General features: G+C 28.5%; 1 protein-coding gene across 1 annotated transcript in view; it reads right to left on the bottom strand.

Moving 5' to 3' along the window:
• Positions 1 to 23,776, bottom strand: part of LOC107451502 (neuroligin-4, X-linked-like) — a 103,475-nt gene that overhangs the window by 60,178 nt on the left and 19,521 nt on the right. The gene's annotated exons all lie outside the window — the stretch shown is intronic.

The raw sequence follows: 23,776 nt of genomic DNA, 5'->3' as shown, positions 1-23,776 counted from the left end.
ATAATTTTTACATCAGTACTTAGTAAATTTTTTTCTAAATTTTCACGGAAATAAATTTCTGACACACTGGAACAAGAACGCGGGGAAAGCAGCGGTTAAGAAGGGCTGATTCAGTGGAGTCAGTGGATTCAGTGGATTTTCTCGCAATTAATGAAAAGAATTGGAGATCAAAGGTTAATCGGAAGTCGTCATGGAGAATCTTCAGAGGAAAGCATTGGCTCACATTGGGCTGTCTGGTCAACTATGATGATAATGAAGCTACTGCTTCAGGGAAAAAATTCAGTCACTTCTGACCTTTTCTTTCTAAGGCTTCACTTTGTATTATGATGTGTCATATAAATAAATAATATGATGATAAAAAAACCATCAAAATACATTAAAATACCGACTCAATTCAACTTTATTTTTTTAAAGTGCTTAAAATTAGGGAACAATGTTGCCTACTTTCCCATCCTGCTCACTGGATAACGTTTTATCGGCACAATTGTCTGCTTTCTCGGTAAGATGAACAATTGAAGATCTCGCTTGCTTACCAAATAATCTTCGACGAAGCGCAATGGCCGTTTTTTTGTTATTGACATTCCATTCTTGCATGGTCTAGCATCTTCCGAAAAATAATCCGACCAATCAGCCCTCTCTGAGATTATATAGAACCCATCATCTCATGAATTTATCCCTTAATTTGTGTCGTTGTAGATCCCTTCTTGGCTATGACTCTGAGACTAACCAATACTGGAGTGTAAAACGCTGTTTCAGGCAACAAATTCAGTCACTTTTGACCTTTGCTTTTTAAAGATTCCTTTTGTATTATGATTTGTCATTCGTAATAAAAGATATCTAAATATATGAAAATGCTGATTTAATTTAGTTTTAAATAAAAATAATTGCATAAAATGTATTGATAAGTTCAACTATTTTCATACGAGTTAATTTATTTCCAGTCAAGAGTAAATTATTGTCGCCTGCTAGAAGATAAAAAAATGAACTTTCATTAACTTTAATTTTTTATTACGACATACTAGGAATCATTCGTTTTCTCTGAAAAATTTACTACCGAATGTTATTAAAACAGTTTCTAAATTTAGAAAATTACTGATTTCCTTATAAATAAAAGGCTACTAAATTATGCGAGAAGGGAGATCTTTTAAATGTCTGAATTTGGGCAAAAGCAAATTTATTTATTTCTCTTATTTGGAAAAAAAACCCAATTAAATTAATTCTACGAACTGGTGTCTCAAATAATATCACAAGCTCTTTTATTACGTTGTGTCAAGTGTGTCTATTCCGTACGAAAAGAAGTGAACATAATTGAAAACGTAATTATACACGTCAGCTAGCACAGAAGCTCTAGAATTTTATCATCTATGGTTACAAGCCTTAGTGACCCTATTCGACTATCCCAGCTGCCAATTAACGTCTTTTACTTTAGAGCTCTGGGCATTCTTTATTTTATAAGTTTTCCAAATTCTTTATTTGAGAGACATTTATTACGAATCAGCTTACAGGTAATTGAGTTTGAAATTAAATTTCCTTTTCAGCCTGATAAAAATATTTCCTCTGAAAGAAGGTTTGAGTTTTTCAGAAATACATTAGGGACGCATACTTTCTCTTTTACTACAGCGATAAAATAAAACTATTTTATTTTTATAAAAAATCGTTATTTCAGTTCCATCTGCAAATTGATCGCATAATAAGTTTTGGTGTTTGATACTAAAAGTTGAAAGGTTAAGCTGTATCATATATTTTCAATAATTATTTATAGTAGACCATCAAAACTTTTTAACACAAATTGTATTGATTGTTTTTCTTTCAAATGGACAGGATAATTTTTTATTGTTTTCGGAAAGAGATATAAGACAAATATTTAAAACCCATTATTTGAAATAACATAATTCTATTTTTCGATTCTGTCCTGTTTAAATGCTTATTACCAAATTAGTTGCTTATAATAAAAAATATTTTTTTTTAAACTGATTGTTTTCTGTCACAGCTGTGTTTGGTCTAGTATCCCAGCTTAGAGAAATTTTCCCTGAATTAATTTTACTCTAAGGCTGCTAACCTTCACTCTAATATATTCTAATGTATTCTGAATAAAAATTAATAAAAGTAAAATTATTACTAATTTTACTAAAATACAAAAAATATTTAAAAACCTAATTTTAAGCACATTTTGAAATAATTAAATTCTGTAAAAAATCATATTTTATAATTTTAGACGCTTCTAAATTATAAAATAATTACAACTATTTCAAATAGGCATTTTATGCATTTGTCTTTTATAAATATATGCATCGTGCGTTATCTCTGACCTTATATATAAATGTTTAGAATCTTTATCTAAATATAAGAAATTAACAGTCAGAAATTTATCTGTAATCAAAAAAAAAATTAACAGAAACGTTATAAAATTTGAAGATTTATCAATGAAAAAAAGCAAGATTCCAGACATCAAAATCTAATCGATTACCAACTCTCTAACTCTAAGTTCACAACAAAACTGAATAACTGCGATTTTTCTGAAGACTCATCAGAAAAAATACTTCTGAAACAATGGCTGTATATAATTTCACATTTACTACAGGGTAACTAAAGATTTCATTATCTCTCTATTCTAAAAAAAAGTTTTTGCAGTTAATTTTGTCCCCTGAAAAACTTTTTAACTACGTGATGAAAATCTAAGATTAAGGAATCAATTCATTCAGAATCTTTCAGGGAAGACATTTAGGGCATTCAAATCTTTTACATAATTTTAAATTTTTATTTATTTTAGTTTTAAAGCACGATTTTGCAGTTAATAATGAAGAATAACCGCCGTTCACAACAGCCAATCACATGTCTGAAAACGGCAAGCTTAAAAAAGCGATTTACAAGTCTGAATTTTCTTTTTCAGAGATGCAACCAATCACAAAATAGTTAGAATTTCATTCTTCAGTTTTACAACATCTCAACTTATTTCGTATTGATATATTGATTAATCTGATTATTTGTTTTCTAAAACGTTAATTCGTAAGTTTAATCTGGNTTTCTAAAGACTCATCAGAAAAAATACTTCTGAAACAATGGCTGTATATAATTTCACATTTACTGCAGGGTAACTAAAGATTTCATAATATCTTAAATTTATGATTTTAAAACAATTTTATATTAACTAAAGTAAATTTAAAGTAAAGACAATAGCTAAAAAATCTTTAAAATAAATTACTGAGAAATTACTTCACATTATTTGCAAAATAACTGAAGTATTTTTACAATTAATATTGTAGTACAGAAAATATAAAGTTGACTGTAGAATAACTTCAAAACTACTTCAATTTTCAAAACTACGGCTTATTTTTAGCTGGGTACATGTAAATGGATATACTTAGACACTATAACTCATTTATTTCTATATATTTTGACCACTGCGGAACCCTCATAGTATTCGTATAGTTAGAATCATCTAACATTTCTCAGATTGATATGATTCAGGGAGTAACTGCACTGCAAAAAATTCTGCTAAAAAGTAATGGCACTAATGAAGCACTCAAACCACATGTAATCCATTTACAGTAGAAATATATTTTTACTGTACTTTTTAGTGTAATATTTATGCAATTACACTGAGTTAGTGTTTTAACGGTAATTATTACAGAAAAATATACTTCATATCAGAAATGTTTTGTTATGTAACATAGATTTTACTGATATTAAATAAAACTAAAATTAATTAGATTGAACTTAGCAGATTTTACTGAGAAAAAGACTGGCACTCAAGGTATCGGTTCTTTTTGATTTGATCTGGTATTTTTTACAGTATGAAATAATCAGTGTCTAAAATCTTGCATCTTGGAGACCAGTCAAAAGCTATTAGTATTTAGTGCTTATAGTATAGATATTATTATCAAAAAATGTATAAATAGTTTAGGTAGATGGCGAACAATATTGCGTCATTATAATTTTCAAAACGTAATTAGAAACGATTAGTGACTGATGGAAATTTAAATGTAAAAATTGTTACGATTTTGACAGCTCACATCAATTTAAACTAATAATTGAATTTAAAACTATTCATTTTAACCGTATCATGGAAATTAAAACACGTTATTTAAAAAAAAATTTTATCGATTCAAAGGTTTTAATTTTTAACTATTTAGAATATATATTTTTTAAGTACTTTGTTTCGTATAATTATGTAAGCATAAAATACTATAGGCTTTTATTCTAATAAAGAGGAAGAAGTATGAAATCCCCTTATAGATTTTTAAAAGATCAAATCTTTAGAATGCAAAACAAAAAGATAAATAAAATAAAATGGCTTTAAAAAAAGTTAACAAAGTGAGAGATGAAAAAAATGCACATAAAATTAGAGAATTAATTTAAGGTCATTACATTATTGTCATTACAAAAGACAGCTTATCTTACAATTAAAATTCATTTTAAAAACAATCGACTTCTCTACGCACTATTTTATTTTTCCTCAGAATAAATGCCTAAGTAAGACGTTTTTTTTGTCAAATAAGTAAAATATGAATAAAATGACACAAAAATCATTTTATACATTATATATAGACTAATATTTGTTAATCGAACAGCGACTAATTAAAAATAACCTAAAGCAAAGATAATTATTAATTTTCTTACTTTGCAGTAATTAGGTTGTCAAAAAAGTAAGCCTGGTAAGTAATTTAGTTGCTTAAATGTCTTAAAACTGTAAGAAATAGACTATATTTTTAAATTAAAATTGGAAAGTATTGATTTTTAATTATTTACCATAAAACTACAGCGACAAAAAGTTAAGCATAAAAAAGTACTTTTAAAAAAAATGTTTAAGTTATTTTTCTAAAAAAAGTATTATGAACTTTAGATTTTATTTAAATTGAAGCAAAGGTAGAATTCTGCAAAACAAAGTGCAATAAACAATAATTTTAAACAGTTAAATATTAAAACAAGTTTTTTGTTTGTCTGCCCAAATTAAATTTATTTTTGCGAAATATTTTTTTAACGTTTCGAAAACTAAATTGATAACTTAAAAGTAACATGTTTGAAAGAAAACTCCCATATAGTATTGAAATGCAGTAAATCTTTCGTTTCGCAAATAGTTTTCAATAAATCGTAGTCAGACAATTGGAATTTTATCTTCACTGAAAGCTAATACACTATAATACCAATTTAAAAATGAGTGAAAATATTTCTGCCGAAATATAAGGAGTCAAAAATATATAAATGCTGAAACCGACTACTTAAAGTATTATATTGTATATTTCAATGCATTTTACATAAATGCAGACATTGAATACTATAATTTCAAGCGGAACACTTAGGAGAAAGGTTTTAGAATTTCTTTTTAAGTAAGTATTTTTAAGATATTTAGGAATAAGTAAAACACAATTTTCTTCAAAGCCTCAATTATAAGGTAGAGATGTACAGTTTAAAGTTTAATGCGATCTGTTTATAAGGGGAGACATTTTGTTATACAAAATTTATCTTACAAAAGTTAAAACAAAGTTATTCAACATTGCATTATATCACTTTCTTAGTAGCGACATCACTTGGGAACTTTTGTGACTTATTTTGAAAGTTATTGATTTGCTGCGCTTTATATCTTAAAAATATTCATTACAATGAAATTTCTTAATGGAATTTAATACTTAAATATACCATTCCTATTATTTAGTATTAAGTAATCAGTATATTTTTGATTGCCTTATTTCGATTTTATTGCTGTATGAAACATTCATATTTGAAAGATTTTTTTTTCAAATTATGTTGCTGTTTATAGATTTTTTACAAATAAATTACAAATAAGTTTTTTTTCAAAAAAAAGAAAATTAAAAATATGAATTGAATTATTAAGGCTTATATAACTTATTCCTTTTCTTATTACAACTTTTAGTTTTGTCTTTTGTTGCTTTTAAAATGGCAATTTAATATTTTTGAAAGATGTAAATAAAATTCATGCGTTACTTAAAATCGATAGCACTCTTTACTGTACTCTTTATTGGTATAATATAGTGAGCAAGGAAAAAAACATTAATGATTTGAAATTAACTTTTCTTTGAAAGGAAAAACAAGTCCCATATAGTGTATATTTCCATTCTGTTAGAGATGTAATTACCCCGTTAACTGATTCACGAACGTCCTACAATTTCCCTTTAGTATCTATTCTGTTTTAAGGTACATAAGATAAATTGAAATATATTCTTATTTTTACTATTTTGTTAACTTATGAATATTGATTATCATTATTAATAGGAAATTAAAATTTGAAAAAACCTTACGTGGTTTGTGTTTTTTACGGTGTTCATTACCTTTTATTATGATAATTCTAGATTTTATGATCTTTTCATCTTTCTCCTCTGCCAGCAAAGTGTTTGAGCGGAGAGCGCGGCTGACTACGAAGGCCATGGTTGCGTGTTCGAATCCCGTTCATGATTGTTTCTCTTTTTGCGTTGTACTCTGTTGTGTGATGCGTGAATGTGGTTCACTCTATGAATGGTTCTCCGGCAGTGTGGCATGGGTAATGTTGCTCGACTCCGTAATTTAGGTTCACAGATGCTTACTAGATAACGCTAAATGAGTAAGATTTCTGGCATCTTCCGAGGCGTAAAACGAAAAGTTCAGTAATTGTCGTAAAGAAAATTCTTTTTCTCTGCACCACTGATCCACACCGAAGAGCCAATACATTATGACCACCCTGCTAATAACATGTAGGACCACCTTTACCCCTCAAAACTGCTAGCACCCGCCGTGGCATTGATTTCACAAGGTGCTGATAGGTAGTCTGAGGTATCTGGTACCAAGCGCTCACCAACTGGCCCTGCAATTCCCTCACATTGAGTGGGGGTAGTGTGGCAGCACGAATTTGGTTTTCCAAGTAGGACCACAAATACTCTATTGGAATAAGGTCAGGTGAATTTGGGGGCCAAGACATGACTTGAAAGTCACAGGAATGTTTCTCGAACCAATCCAAGAAGATTCGACCCTTATGACATGGTGCACTATCCTGTTGGTAAACACCATCCCCCGCAGGAAAAACTGTTGCTATGAATTTGTGAATCCTGGTCTGCAGCTATGTTCAAGTAGCTTACAGACGTCAGAGATTGTTCAATGAGGATAATGGGTCCTAATGTGCCCCATAAAAACATTGTTCCTGGGCGAGAAATCATGAAAGCCTAGGCGAGCCCATTGTTATAGATGGAGGGTGGTTATAATGTAATGACTCTTCGGTGTATATTACAGTATAGAATTCCTAATGAATTGTTTTGAAAGTAGAAAACTTGGTTGTTGAGATAAAAAATATTTTCGAAATAAAATTACAATAAATATGTTTTCAAAACACTATTTAGATTTATATGCTTAGATCCATGTCCTAATTAACATTTCTTTTAAAAATAAAAATAATAAGTAAAACAACAATAGCATGCATTTAAAGTAGTTTCAATAGTGTCAAATAAAATATTAGTACTGTTACAAATTGCTGACAAAAGAAAAACATAATGCCTTAAAATGAACCTTACTTTCAAACGAAAAAAAGCCTTATATATAGTTTATCTCTCTTTTGTGTTCTAGATCTCATTACCAGTTTTGCTGATTCAGGATCTTCTGAGATTTCCTCTTTGCCCTGCCGCTGATCTATACTAAGGTACAGATTAGATTAACCAAAGCATCTTTCATTTTTTTTCTTTCTTTCTTCTGTAGTTTTCTGAATAGTCTTAGAAAGGTTTATTGTATTTAATGAATGCAACAAATTTTAGTTTCTTCATGATGCTTACCAAAATTAATTATTGCTCCTTTGATTGATTAAATACTTTACCGAGTCTACCATGAAATGAAGGAGTAATTGCCAAGAAATTTCCTCTTTTCTTTCTGTTGGGTATATATTGAATAAAATTCCCACCTTCTGAGCAGATCTATGTATTTATTTAATCATGGTATTTAAGAACAGAAGTGAAGAAAATAATTTGTTGAAGTCTCAAAATAGGGAAAAGTTTACGTGAAATATTTATTTCATTGCATTAAACGATCATTTTTTCGGCCTCTTTGAATTCTACAGGCTATAAGGAAAATAATAGATTCTTAATTTTATATTTTAGTTTATAACCGTCTTTGAACAGCCGACTCATATTTTTTCTTCTTTTTTTTTGGGGGGGGGGGGGTTTAAAACTAGTGTTGTTCAACTCCGTAGCCTTCTAATTTTGAAACCAATCGTGGAGACAAAGAAACTTCTGGATCAAGTATTGGGAGAAATTTGCCCTCATAGATGACTTTTTTATGGAACTAACTCACGTCTGCAGTATATGGAGAGGAAGACCAAAAACTTCCCGCTGTTAGCCAGACGGAAAGGGAACTCTATTCATAATATGTCTACTACTGATGATATTTTACGTCAGCACTGTGGTCGATTCAAGCCGGATGCGGAATTCGTATCGACCATCCATTGTTGGGATTCGCACCCGGTTCTGCTCATTGGAAGGTGAACGCTCTATCCCCTGAGCCATCACTGCTCAAAAGAATATATTTGTTTTATTCTGAGTTTATTTACTTAGATTTTCAAAAAAATATAAAAATGGGCTGTAGTCTCTCAGGCGATAGAGAGTTCGCCTCCCGATGAGATAACCCAAGTTCGAATCCCAGATGTGGTTGGTTGAAGCAAATCCTGCTCCCACCTCTCACCGATCACATTGTAGACGTGAAATATCCTCAGTGGTAGATAGATCATTTGTTAGAATTCCCTTTCCTTCGTGCTAACTGTGGGAGGTTTTCGTGTACTTCCTCTCCATATAAAGCAAATGTGAGTTAAAACCATCAAGAAGACCCCTAAGAAGGCTAGTTAGAACCAATGCTTTTTTCGAGAGTTATCTTGTCTTCTGATTTAGGTTCAAAGGCTAAAAAGATGAACATTGATGGGTGTAAATTCAGAAGGGTTTCGGCCTAGAATTGTGTTCAAAAGCGGTAACAAAATAAATAAAATTAATATGAAAAATTCAATTGTTCCAAACTATATGTTAAAAATCCATTTTAGGTGAGAATACATTAAATAGAAAATTATATCGTTTTTCTTAGCATGCTCGACCATTAGAACACAGCGAAATTACATTTTTTTACTTCACATACATGTTTAAAGGGGAAAAAAATGCTAGTTATAATATAAAAAAAATCATTTTAGTCTTAAGTGTTGTTTTCCGGATTTGAAAACTTACATTTAAAGATTGCAATTTAAAAGTAAAGTAAAATAACTGTTTAAAATAAATTTTAACAAGTTTTAATTTAAAAGTTCAGTTAGGTTTTCTGAACATTGTAAAATGTTGAGAAGGTCATTTAGTGTAGAGTATGTTTTAGATTGGTACTGGATGGAATAAGAAGTAAACTGGCATTAGAGTTGGCTTTTCTAACCACTCTAAGCTTTTGTAGTACAAATGAGTGATTAAAATTTTCAGTCCTTAAGGACATCCAATCTAATAATATGAAAATTACTAAAACTACTGAGAGATTTTTTGTTCTTTCTTTTTTTTTCAAGGATTTAAAAAGTTTTGTGGCACTATGAATAATTTTAAATTTAATGTGAAAAATCGTTGAAAATGATTGCATTTACGGGGAAATTTTTTTTCACTTTTGTGCAACTCGAGACAATTTAGTGGAACCTTAGCAATATTATGTATTAAATTAAAAGCCACCCTCTCGAGAAAAGAATAAAAATTCGTATTAAATTATAAAAATTACTACCCTTTTTAGTCATTTGTTTGTATATGTATTTATTTTTATTGATTATCAACTTCTTTATCAAAAGAGCTTATTACAATTACACTATACAATTACAATGACACAGTAATAACAATGAGCTCATTATGATTATATTTATTTTAAATTATTATTTTAAAACAAAGCCTTGCAGTATTTTTTTTCCTATTTATCAAGTTGATATGTTAGCAAATTTTACTGATTAATTTTAGATGCGAAATAATTTCTAGGTAGAACTTAGTAAAATCACCTAGGTAGAGGTAGGTGTATTTTATAAAGCATTTAATTAAGTTTGATTTAAGAGTTATTGAGCATTATAACTAAATTTTTAAAATATAAACATTTAATGTAATTTCATTAATATATGGCACATTGAATAATTTAGAAGCTCGAATAAGAGAGAAAACTTCATTCATAAATTTAATTACATTTAAGAAGGTTGCAATAGTTTTTGCATATTTCAAAATTTTCAACTGCATTTTACTTTTATCCATTTATACTATAAGTGTTTGGTAGTTTTTTCTCATGCTCCTTAATTGTTAAATTAAATAAAAGATAGTATACCACTTTTCTAATACTATAAATCAGATTTATTACTGTAAATTCCAAATAAATCATCTCTAACTCTCATATAAATGTCAAAAACTACGCCTCTCTCCATTAAACAAAAGAGGTTTATTACTCTTTTATCAGTGAATAANGTTTTTTTTTACCCATTTCTCCTAATTGTTAAATTAAATAAAAGATAGTATACTACTTTTCTAATACTATAAATCAGATTTATTACTGTAAATTCCAAATAAATCATCTCTAACTCTCTTATAAATGTCAAAAACTACGCCTCTCTACATTAAACGAAAGAGGTTTATTACTCTTTTATCAGTGAATAAACATTTCTTTATTCGTTTAACAACAACTTACACTAACGCATCTATAGGCAGGGAACGATGAAATATATTGAAGCAACTTCGGAATAATAAAGTTCGAACAAAAATGGAGAATAACCTCATGTTTTAGCTAAATGGGGCGTTAAATCGGCACTTTGACGTTAAGATAAATGAGACTTAATTTGATTTTAGCACTGGCCGGAAATTTTAATTACATGTACTTCAGTGGATGGGCGGTCAAATAGCCAGCGTGTCATTTAACTGGTTGAGATGATGCAGCATCTTTCGATAGGTTTTGGGTGGTTCCAGATCACTGGCTGAAATGATCCAAAATTCCCATGCGGTATTCATTGAAACTGGAAGAATTCTGTACATGTGACTTTTAACGCTGTATGGGTGATGAAAAGTTTAATGGGATTTGTCAGCTTCTAATAAACTAGATGTTTCAATATTGGTTGACATTTTCATTTCAAAAAATTTTAATATTTTTATTGTTTGCCAGTAGTATATTAATTTTTCGATATTTATTATTTCCCTTATTTTGAGAATATAATAATAATAATAATAATAACAGTAATAATAATAATAATAATTGTAGTCAATAATAATAATAGCAATAATAATAATAACAATAATAATAATGATAATAATAATAATTGTAGTCAATAATAATAATAACAATAATAATACCAATACTACTGCTACCAATGATAATAATTAATACTTTATTTCATCTAATAATTATTAATTATGTACAAATTTCAAATCCTTAAGTTTCTGTACTAAATTATAAAGTATTCCTTTTGAAATTAAAAAAAATTGAAAGAAAACTATTTTACGAATTTTGAAGAACACTATGATAAAAAAAAATTCTTTAAATGGTAACATAATCAAACTTGATACTTTAAATCCCAATATAAATCATTACTAATTTACAAATTGTAAAACCTATGCCACTCTAACATTAAATGTAGGAGATTTATTGCACGTTCACCAATGAATAAACTTCTGTGTATACGTCTACTCATGATAATGTACCCACCGGCTGAGAGAAATGATATATTTTGGAATTATTTTGGAGTTGCAAAGTTCAAACAAAAATAGAGGATGAGCCTATATTAACAAAACGGGGTATTAAATCGACACTTCGACATTAGGGCAGATGAGTCTTAATTTGATTTTGGCTCAGGCTGAAAATTTTAATTACAAGTACTTTAGTGGACGGTTGGTCAAATGGCCAGCGTGTCATTTAGCTAGATGAGATAATGTGGTATTTTTAGATGACTCTTGGATAGTTTCAGATATATGGATGGTTGCAAAGGAGATGATTGCAAATTCCCAGGTGGTACTTACAGGAAATTTGAAAATTGTATTTATTTTCTTTTGACATGGCCTGGGAGAGAAGAACTTAAATGATAACTTTGAGTTTTTCAGTAAATATATATTGATATTTGTGTGATAAAAGAAATTAAATTTAAATATTTCTATGCATTTTAATTTAATAAAATATACTCCTATATGTCCTCATTTCTCTTACTTTTTCCGGTTTTTCGCAATTATAACAATAATAGTATTTTAAGAATGTATGTCACTGATATAATAATATATATAGTATATAATAAATGAATTATATATGTTATATATATGATATAATAACATATGTAACATATATAATGTACATATATAATAGGCTGGGATAGCCTGGTTGGTAGGGCCCTGGGCCCGTGTCCAAGAGTTCGTGGGTTCGATTCCCACCGGCCGAAGACTTCCCGTGTTGTAAATGGTGACTGATGCACGTTAAATATGTCGAGTCGCAAAGTTTTCCATGTTTTCATAACAAATCAAAACCTCTGGGGTACTGGATTGGAGATTGATCATTCTCTGATTCATGTCAAAATTACGATCTGTGGATGAATGAAAGGATGTATGAAGTGGTCTGCCCTATAAACGGGTGCGACGTATGGTATGGCAGAAGTCGTATTCTTGGCCATAGATGGCACCGCTGAAAAACAAGACACACACACTCTGCCTTAAATTTGCTCGGTTTTACCAAGCAGGCTTGCCCTTGTGGAAAGTGGCATTAGAACCAACTAAGGTAATAGCACACGATGTACTTTTGAAGACTTTCCATTCTCTTATGCTGGAAAGTTAGAGTTGGAAATTAACGTATTTCGAAAAGAACAATCATTAATATGATTCTTCCATTAATAAATATATATGCTATTTTTACGGCTATGAAATATTTCATAACGTGAATTTTAAAAATGTAATTCGTTGAAAGCTATCTTAAACGAGAAACAAAACAAAAAAAAATTAACACGAAATAATTTTGTAAACTGAGATAATATGAAAACAGAGCATTCACATTGAACAAATCAACTTCATTTCTATTTATCTATTTTTAACATTATTATTTAAGTTCAAATATCAAAATGATATCGCGTCGTGTAGCTAATCAATTAATTTAAAGTGCTCATCTTAAATTTGTAGTAAATGTTTCATAAAAAAATGAATTTCCATCAATTATTATAACTGATTAAGATAAAACTAATACATATAATTATAAAAAAGGAAAACAATCGCTTTGCAAGAGAGAGCATTGCTTATAAACATGCTTGCAAAAATAAGTATGCTCATGAGCGAAAAAATTATTCAATGATTTAATTGTCACATAATAACGAAAGAAAGTTTCAAAAATAAGCATCGAAGATATGTCAAATAGAAAATATCGATTACCTCTATACTATCAAAACAAAGAATCAATACTGCCTCATAGTCTAGAAACTAAATACGATATTTAATAGAGCCAAAAATAAATTTCAATTATGTTTACTTATATAGATACACCAGATAAATTTGTATTTTTAAAAGAAATGCTTGCATACTAATAGCATTAATTCCATAATTAATAACATTGATTCCGTAATTAATATCATAATAAAAATAATTAGTGCTTATTATTTTTAAATTTACTGTAACAAAAATATCTAGATTTAGATTAGAGATAAAAATGAACAAGATTGTCTAATTAAAAATACGATACCAGCTAATTCTATTGAAAAGCAGTATCAAAAATAAACGGAATTATCAATAACTTGATATCATCCTTAGTATTTTAAGTAAGTGATTGAATGATGGCGACCATGATACAACAAAATAATTTACAATCTTTATGACAAACCAATGAAAGCATTATTTATCATCAAGGAAGCGTCAGATACCTTAAAACTGAATTCATAATATGAATATAGTAAAGTTGCACATATATGTCTAATATATTTAGAAGAACGTACATTTTATGTTGCCATAAGCTTTCAAATCAGTTTAGTAGATTATATTGGAAGATTAATATAACATGGATTGCTAGATATCACACACACGAGATAATTATTCCGATGATATTTGCTTCGTTTATGATAATTGACGTGTTATATCTCTATATTTAATGTCCACACATCATGCCAATTAAACATTCCGCAGGCCTAGAGTATATTTCTCTATAACTATGACTAACATTATGTTTATTACAGAGTAATGATATTTAATGACGAAAATCAAAATCTGTAATGAAACACCAGCATCAATAAAGAACCTGAAATCAATAATAAGGGTGGAAATATATTTGACATAATTCGATTTTTTTCGTAGACAGAAATATTTTTTACTCAATTTATTTACTTTTGTAAATGCTTTGACACCCTGTAAGATTTATGTAACAAATTAAAGGAGAAAAAAGCTATTCTTTTATCATTTGTATTGACATAGAAAAATCAATTATCTTAACATTTGAATTTTAAACATTGAAAAAAATAAAAAATAAATTAAATTTTTACTTAAGCTAAAACAGGATGTCTTGCAATGTCTGCAGATTAAGAATAACTACTGGGGAAGCCGTATACATCGAATCACGAAGATAAATAAAAATTTACACATAAAAGTTAATTTCAGATTTCAAGTACTTCGACGTATTTTAAAACGACTTAATCAAAACATTTCGCATTGTCCTTTATTTTTTCCGTGAGAAAAGTGCAGACACTTTTAGATTTTGGCATTGTTTACCAGTATTCATTTCTGAGATTTCTCATAATTTTTAATCAGTTGTAAACGCTATGGGAAATAACACGGATTTTTAGCGTGTATGTTGATTATAAGAAACCAACAAGATATCAAGCAGATGAAAAAGTCCTTAGCGTTTTTCCAATAAGACTGGTGTGTCATAAATTGCAGTCGGTTTCTGCAAATAATTGGATTTTTTAATTAGCTTACAATGTATATATCTCTGAATTATTGAATAACCTTCCGTCCTTATGTAACTTGACAGGATAACAGGAAAGTCTCTCGATTTCATAATATGTCTTTCACATTTAAGGTCTTGACAGGATAACAGGAAAGTCTCTCGATTTCATAATATGTCTTTCACATTTAAGGTCTTTCAGGCTTAAAAGAAAGTATATTACGTATTAGTCTGATTTTTATCAAAGAGTTAGTAATTTATTTTTTATTTTTATTTTATAACGATTGTTAAACAGGCAACCCGATTTTTGTTTAACTTTTGAGTCCAATAATGACCGAATTTTTGAGTTGAGTACTACTGCCAATGTTCAAGGTTTGGAGGACTTTTTATTGTTACTAACCCGCATTAGCGTTACAAGGTAAGAAAAACTACAAAAATCTCCTATAGTTAGTCTGATGAAAACTGAACTCTAATCCATGATCTGTCTACCACTGAAGCTATCTTACGTCAGCACTGTGGTCGGTGCGAGCCAGGTGTGGCATTCATATTGACTAACCATCGTTGGGGTTCGAACCCGAGCACTTTGCCTCATGAGCCACCACAGCTCTATGTAAACTGATTCCAATAAAATTTAAAAACATCAGGCAGAATAGAAAAAACTGAAAAATTTTCTAATTTGAAACATTGAAAGGGCCATGATGACATTTAAAAAAAAAATTCTTAATTAGTCATGACACAATTCATAAATAAAAAATAATTGATAAAATAAAACAATAGGCATGTATCCGGTCTTGTTGATATGTACAAATGTTCAATGTTACGAAAACTCTTGTATTAAAATGCAAATATCTTCTTAACAATGCCTTGAAGCGATTGAAAAAAAATTATACAAACTTTTTTTTTAAATAACTCCTTTATCTTATAAAGTCTTAATCGAGTATTAACAGTTTTCAAATACTTTATCTCGATGAGTTCAAATGGATTGAGTTAAATATTCTCCTGTAATCTGTAAAAAATTAAAATAAGTTATGAATGTCATATAAAAAAATTTTTACATATTAATTTTTGCAAATTCTATTGTGTTTGGTGATATTCGTTATTTTGTTTGTTCTCCTTGTCTCTGTTATTGTCAAAAATAAAATGAAATTCACAACCCCACAAACCATTTTCCACTAAACAATTTTTACTTAATAACCTAAAAGCATATCACCAGCCTCTTTCTAAATATTTATTGATGTTTTGAATCTTATCTAAAATGTACGTAAATAATTAATAAGTATAATTTCTCTTTAAACTCGCTAAACAATAATTGATGTTCAACAAACTCTTTATCAGTCACTGAACTTGGTGAATTCGAGTAGAGATAGAGGTTGTGAGTAAAATGATTTATATTAGGACATTAAGTGCAATGAATCATAGCTTTGACTTCCATTATTCAAACTTATTGACTTCACAGCCTTTTCATACGTGACTATTAATAAGGTGATGATTTATAAAGGAAATAGTCAGTACAGTTAGATCCATAATTTGTGTATCTAATTTCAGTATTGGTTTCAATTTGTATTGAGTTATCCTATCTGAAACCGAAAGGATCATATTGAAGCTAGAAACTTTCGACCATCTGGAATTTTAAAATATAACATTATGATTCATCAATTTTGGGTTTAGCTCTTTCCTTAGATGTTAACGGCTACAAAATTATTCATTTATCTTCACACTATATCGGTAAAAAAGAATGATAAAAAATAAGATCCGGTTTCTGGATTCATTCATAAAAATAGACACTTCTTTTTCCTTCCCAGGGTTGAAGATACAGGGAATTGTTAAAAAGATTTTTATACTTCTTATTATCCTTTGCAATCTTATTATTTTTTATGTTCATTATTTTTCAACATTATTTTAACTTTTTTTTAATTCCTCAGTTATTGTGTGGGGTGAAGGACTCAAAACAAGAAATATAGGTGTAAATTGTTCTTCTTTTGTTTTTTAAGTAAATTATTGTCATTTATGCAGTTTAGTTTGCTATACTTAGTTCACAACGTATTAACTTCTCAACAACAATAAAATACTCAACTTAGTTTACAACTCAAACGTGTTAATAACAAGATTATGGCTTATAATGGAAATAGTAAGTACAGTTAGATTCATGAAACGTATATATAATTACAGTGTAAAATTCAATTTGTATTGAGTTTTATCTAAAATCGAAAGATTTATTTTGCAGCTTGCAATTTTTGACCATTTTAAATTTTAAAATAAAGCATCGTGATTTATCAAATTTGTGTTTTGGTCTTTTATTTGAAGATGATGGCTTCATAAACGTGTGTATACATTTACACTGCATCGTTAACTCCTTAAAACTTAAATCAGGTAGGGTGGTTCAATCATGAAAATAGACATTTCTTTTTTAATTGCTTTATTGAAACTGTAGGAGATTAATAAAAAGTTCTGTATTCATTTTTATATCTTTTATAATTCAATTTCTTTTAAAAAGTTTATTATTTTTAAACATTAATTCATTTTTTTTAATTCTTAGCATGGGTTAAAATAACAATTCTAGGCAAATAGATGCATAAATCGTACTTCCGTTATTTGTTCAGTAAATTATTGTCATTCACATAGTGTTTGCTATTCTTAGTTCACAAAATAGGAAAACTTGAATCTTAATAATAAATATCATCTGTAAGTGAGAAACTGTATTTGAAAATTTTTAAATGTGTTAACTCTGTCTCTCTGTTTAAATTTTTTTTTTATATAAAACTGGGGAGAGATTTTAAGACGTGCTAAGATAGCATACATACCTGCATGAAGAATAATAGTAATTTTAAGTAAACAATCTTGAGATACTGAAGTGGTAAGATATTACTTGATTAAAAAACTTCATTCATTTCAAAACCATGCAGATTGGAAATAACAGTTGACATGTATCAAGCGCTCATAAATTGACGCTCATTTTCAAGATTTGCCAGGTATGAGTAAAAAGAAATAGAATTGATTTGCAACATAAAACTTAAAGTCACCAATGAGAAGTGAAAAATAAAGGTGAGGAACAAAACTAGAAAAACATCAGTAGCCGACAGTAAAAAATAAAGAAAAAAAAATGGAATAAGAAAGACAACTGCGAATGAAAGGGGTAAATAAGGGGGAAGTGCATTTTAACGCTCTATGGAGAGATGGCGAGAAACCAATGTCGTTAACAGAGGAATCAGCATTCCTTTGAACAAAAAAAGATTCCAAGCAATCAAGATGAGTTGATGTGACTGGGATGGTAATAATTTTGGCGCTGTCAAAATTGAATGTATGCCCAAGATTACAGAAATGAGCAGCATCTACCGTGATCCTTAAGTCTGATCGAATCACAACCGACGCATTTTACTCATAACCAAGGAATTCCACACTGAGAGAGATTATAGGGAACAATATTTCACTACAATATTCTTTCAACTCATAATTCAGTTTTCAATATGGATATGAATAAAAATATTTTAAAATTAATTTACAAATTAAGATTTTAAATGAAGAACAGCTAGATGGATAAGGATAAATTAATGCGCAATTTTAACCCACTAAAAGATTGCGCTCTTGAACGTTCCACAACCTAAAGCGGGGATTTACAACAATTAGAATATTCATTTAAAAATTCTACTGTACTGTTATTTAGATATTAAATCCTACATTCGTCTTTCATCAGATCTGATTAGCAACTATACGTAGTCAATCTGTCTGACTGCTTGTGATAATAAAGATAAAGTCTTGTCTTTGAATTAGAAAACTTAGACACTGCAAATGCATTTAATTTAACAGGCAATTGAATGCCAGTTAAATAACAGCATTTAACATTATTTAAGTTAATTTCAGAAATGGTGAAACTGGTTTTTAAACATCGAAAAAGCTTCTTGTCACTTACAAATCTCGGATCACATTACTGACTTTCATGAAAACAGGCGACTTAGCTAGTTTATCTTTCATGCACGATAAAACAAATAGATATATATGAATAATTAATAAATATTTTAAGAAAAGATATACACATAGAAGAGCTCAAACTATATTAAAAAACCAAATGATGCCCTGCAAATTTGACAAATTACAATTGAAGAGGGCGTCTGATTGGAATGCCGAAATCTTATTGGTTGCTGGAAAAAGCAGAAAAGATGGCGAAAAATATTATAGTAAAAATTCTTCCGTCCTAGTGGCAAAAGCATTTTTGGTTAAAAAGAAATCATAATTCTGGGAATAAAACCAAAATATACGTTATTTGAACCATTCATATAGTAACGGTTTGCTAGAAATTCTGTTCATTATTATATTATCTCATTTATAGTAAAATATGCAAGACAAACTGAAAATTAAATTTAACCAAATAAATAATTTTTATACCATGTTGTAACAAATTATGATAAAATTATCAAATTTTACCATGTTTCCCAAATTTTATCGCACATTATAATAAAAAATTTAATTTTTAATTTTACCATAATATCAATACTAAAACGTTTTGGTAAATATTATCGATACTTTTGGTGTTTCCATAGAGCCAGAAACACGGTAAGTTTTACCATATTCTTTCAGTTTTGTAGATACTTTTTTCTCGTACTGGATCAAAGAGCATTTTAACCAGAAAACAAACAGGTTTTGATGTTCTATACGCACATCTTTTCTTAATAGAAAATTTTTTTCCTCCTATTCTCATAGTTGTTAAGAATCAAAATAAGGATTTAACAAATGAATATAAGCAATGAGTGGCTTTAATTTTATAATTGATAACATTTATAAAATAAAGCCGATAAAATTAGCTACCTTAATTAATACCGTTTGTTTTAAATCCGACAAAATATAGTAAAGTCGTTTTAATTGTATAGGAAAAGGAAAAAAAATCTTATTAGTATTACGACTTATTATTAAGGCCAAATACTTATTATTTTGACATTTTAATTCTATCCGCTTAAACAAAATACCAAAATAGTTGAGTTAAGAAAATAATATTTTAATATTTTCCATTCTATAAAATTATTGAATACTAATGTATGTATATATGAGAGACGGGATTTAATTAAAAAGAATTCTATTTAAGTATTAATTAATCGCATATTATCTTGATTTATTTTGATTATTTAAAAAATTTCCTTTTCTTTTCTGAACTCACGCAAGAAAATTATTCTTTATTTTCGAAGAGAATGATTTAATTATATCTATAAACAATTATAAAGACTTTTTTATCTTTATTTTAGATGCAATGCGACAGAATAGTTAGTGGAATATTGCGATTTTCTTATTGTTTCTAATTGTATTTAATATATTAAAATATGCATAATTCTGAATTGTTTAATATTTTCCTGAACAGTATTCATGTGGTGTTATTAAAGGATTTTGGTTGATTCGCAAATGGCATAAATGCCAGAACTATTACTCGTTCTCAAAATATTTTAGTTCAGGATATTAATTGACATATTTTAAAATGTCCAATTAATTTGTCCTTTTAAATGAAAAAAACATTTTTCGAATAAATTTCATAAAAACAAACATTTACACTCCAAGAATAGGAAGAAACTTTATTAAAAATTTCAAAAATCTACCCAACACTTTAATTTTTTGTTTTTAAAATATAGCATTTTCTCCTTGGGCTTGACACTTAATAACCCTGAATAGATTTATTTCAAATAGTCTCAAGTACAATTTAAGTACCGGAAACTATTAGTATAGTTTCAAATACTGCTTTCGCTTACTTGCAAAAGAGATTAATTGTTAACCTAAATTATGCTGAATATTTGAATTGTTATCAGAGAATTTCATTCCAATTACAAAAATTCTGCTTCAATTTTTAAAAAGCTAAGTGTTTAGATGGCTTTATAAGTGATATAAAACTGAAATGCAAAATACGTCTTTAGACGTTTTTATATAATTCAAAAGTAGTTTTTTTTAATGTATTAAAAATGTTACTTATAGTTTTGAACTGATTTAAGCTTTTCAGCCATTTATTCATTTTTTGAGATCATCGACCGCATGAATTTTTGGAATTTGTTGAGTCCTCATTGGCTTCCCTTGAATACTGACAAAGCCCTTGTAAGGATGTTTCAATCATTAGCAACGTTCTATCTCTTGTAATAGTATCTTTATTCTCCGTAATGGTATCTTTTTTCCCAGTAATGGTATCCCTTATCTAATACCCAGTAGAGTAGTCTAAAAACTCTGGAGTGGAATCCCTTGTGTCTTATCCACAGCAGCGCTGCTTTAATCCTCAATAATGGTATCACCAGTAACTCTGTCATAATCTTCAATATTGGTATCTCCAGTTACGCTGTCTTAACATTCAGTGATAAGTTATCAAGTGCATTATACCCATTAATGGTACCTAAACCTTCAGTGTCTTATCTCCAATATGATACCTTAACCTCCTGTGTATTATTATTCCCAATAACGGTATCTTATCCCCAATAATGGTATCTTATCCCCAATAACGGTGTCTTAATCATCAGTAATGGCATCTCCAGTAATGCTGATTTAATATTCAATTACAGTTTATTCAGTGCATTATCCTCATTAATGGTATCTTAACTTCTCGTATCTTATCCCTAAAAACGTTGTTTTAATCCCCAGTAGTGGTATTCTTGGCGTCTAATATCCAAGAACAATATTTTAATCCCCAGATATGGTTTCAAAGTCAAAAATTCGTTTTTAAGAATATTGATATTTGTTAGCAGCGATATTATTTTCTCTCATTTGTTTTTCAAACCAATTGAAGATCGTGATTTCACTACTTAGTTTACATTAGAAAAAACATAAAGAGAGCCTGTTGCGTTATTAAAATTAAACAAATGATTGCAAAAATGAAACAATATAAGAGCACTACCTGTACCTACATCTGTAAAAGAAACGGAAATAATCAACAATAAATTGATTAATATGCGCAATTAATAAAAGAAATGGCTATAAAGTAGAAAATAAAAATAAGAAGATTTTAAAGTATATAGGGAATATGTTATCTCCCGATTAAAAAAAATGTGTATATTAGAACTAGAAGTAAAGCTATTTGAATGGTTTTAAAACAATGTTTAATAATAAAAATAAATTAACAATTATGTTTTAAAACCTTTTTAATATAAAGTAATTTCAGTAATATTTCTTTTACCCCAGAGTAATTTCTAACGTATTATAAGCTTTATTTAGTATTCGTAAAAGGTTCTTTCTTAAAAATCACTAAAACTTCAAGAACCTTCTAATTGAATTTCAATTTGGGATTTTCTTCCATTATTTCATGTGAATGCAAGATAAATTGCCTCCGGTCAAACTTGAAGGTAGTTCAGCAGCTATTATGTAGTTTCGAGCAATAAATCCCATCATCCCTTCATTAACTTCAATAAACAATTTATAAATTCATCTTCGGAAGATATTGAATTCAGCCATGTGTGATTGCGCTTTTTAAAGAAAATCTTTTAATTATTTCTGAATCAAGCATTTGTCTTCTGTTTAATTTATCTCGTATAAGAGTATAACTTCAATAGTTTTGTCACTAAATTGATTGAGTTAAGGATGGTTTAGCAAACTTTAATGAAATTTCCCAAGATAGGTACAGGCAAACAAAAGAAATAAAAAGTTGTTTCGATAACGTATGTTTGTTTTGAAATTTTATGATAGCAACAAAAAACTTCTAATTACGTTCATAAAATGCACTAAATAGCAATATACATCAATTTGATAAAGTGATGAAGAAAATGAAAATATTAACGGTTGTACATGTTTGGCTATGTGCGATAATTTATTTAAGATCAGATTTGGAAGCAAATAATCATTTTGCTTTCTTCAAGAAGAAAATTACACATTCTCATATAATTTTATTATAACTTTTTATGTCATTATGACATTATTTATTTAATAAAAATTTAAATATAAAAAAATGTACCTTTAAACAATTCTAAGAAGAACATGGCTTTCAAGTAAAAAAATTTCATTTTAAAAACTTCAGAAAAAATTACGGTGGAAAAATACTGACTCCCTGGGTGCATCATCCATAAAATCTCTTATACCGAAAAAAAAAATTACCGTGAAATTTTGTACCCTAATTTTTGCAGTGGTATTTAATTAATTACAATGATTCAGTGTTAAACCTGATTTTTTGTTCTATAAAATTTCACAGTAAAAATTAAATGTACTGTAAAAAGTACCAGCATCTGAAGTGCCGAGACTATTTACTTTGAAATATATACCCTGAAAAAAGAAAATTCCATTCTTCAAACGCTTGTCATGAACGAGATCTAATAGAAATTACAAAGTTCAAAAACAGACATAATAACTCTTCATTTTAATATTAAAGATTGATTGTTATAATATATCGTTCTTAAAACTAATATTTTTTATGTTAATGATTAAAATTATGAAATCTAAAGTTTTAAGATTATTTTCTAGGTAAATAATTTTCAAAACTCGAAATTCTATTCAAAATATTTGTAAAATACGAACCATATGTGTATTTCTGAAAATGTTTTCTCCATTACTTCCTAAGACAGCAACCCTCTTTGAAAGAAATCTTTTTCACATTATCGACTGAAAACTGTTATTCATTTCTTAAAATCTTATTATTGTAGAGTCAAAGCGATCAATTCAATCCCCTTAAAAGCTTCATCTAACGACTTGGAAGAAAATAAAATGTCTGTCACCAGGAAAGATTTATTAACTGTTCCATTTTTCCCATACAAACCTATAGAAATAAAGTATGCTTCTTTTACTCCCTATCAATTCATAGCTTCAATAATACATTGGGATTATGGAGTTTATTTTATTGATTTCACTGTTTATGAAATTTACGTTATCATAATGTATATCTATCTATCTATCTATCTATCTATCTATATATATATCTATCTATCTATCTATCTATATATATATCTATCTATCTATCTATCTATCTATCTATCTATCTATCTATCTATCTATCTATCTA

This window comes from Parasteatoda tepidariorum, chromosome 2 (assembly GCF_043381705.1).
Source record: "Parasteatoda tepidariorum isolate YZ-2023 chromosome 2, CAS_Ptep_4.0, whole genome shotgun sequence".
Classification (NCBI taxonomy): domain Eukaryota; kingdom Metazoa; phylum Arthropoda; class Arachnida; order Araneae; family Theridiidae; genus Parasteatoda; species Parasteatoda tepidariorum.
The sequence above is the reverse complement of the archived record's forward strand: the minus strand, read 5'-3'. Positions and strand labels throughout refer to the sequence as shown.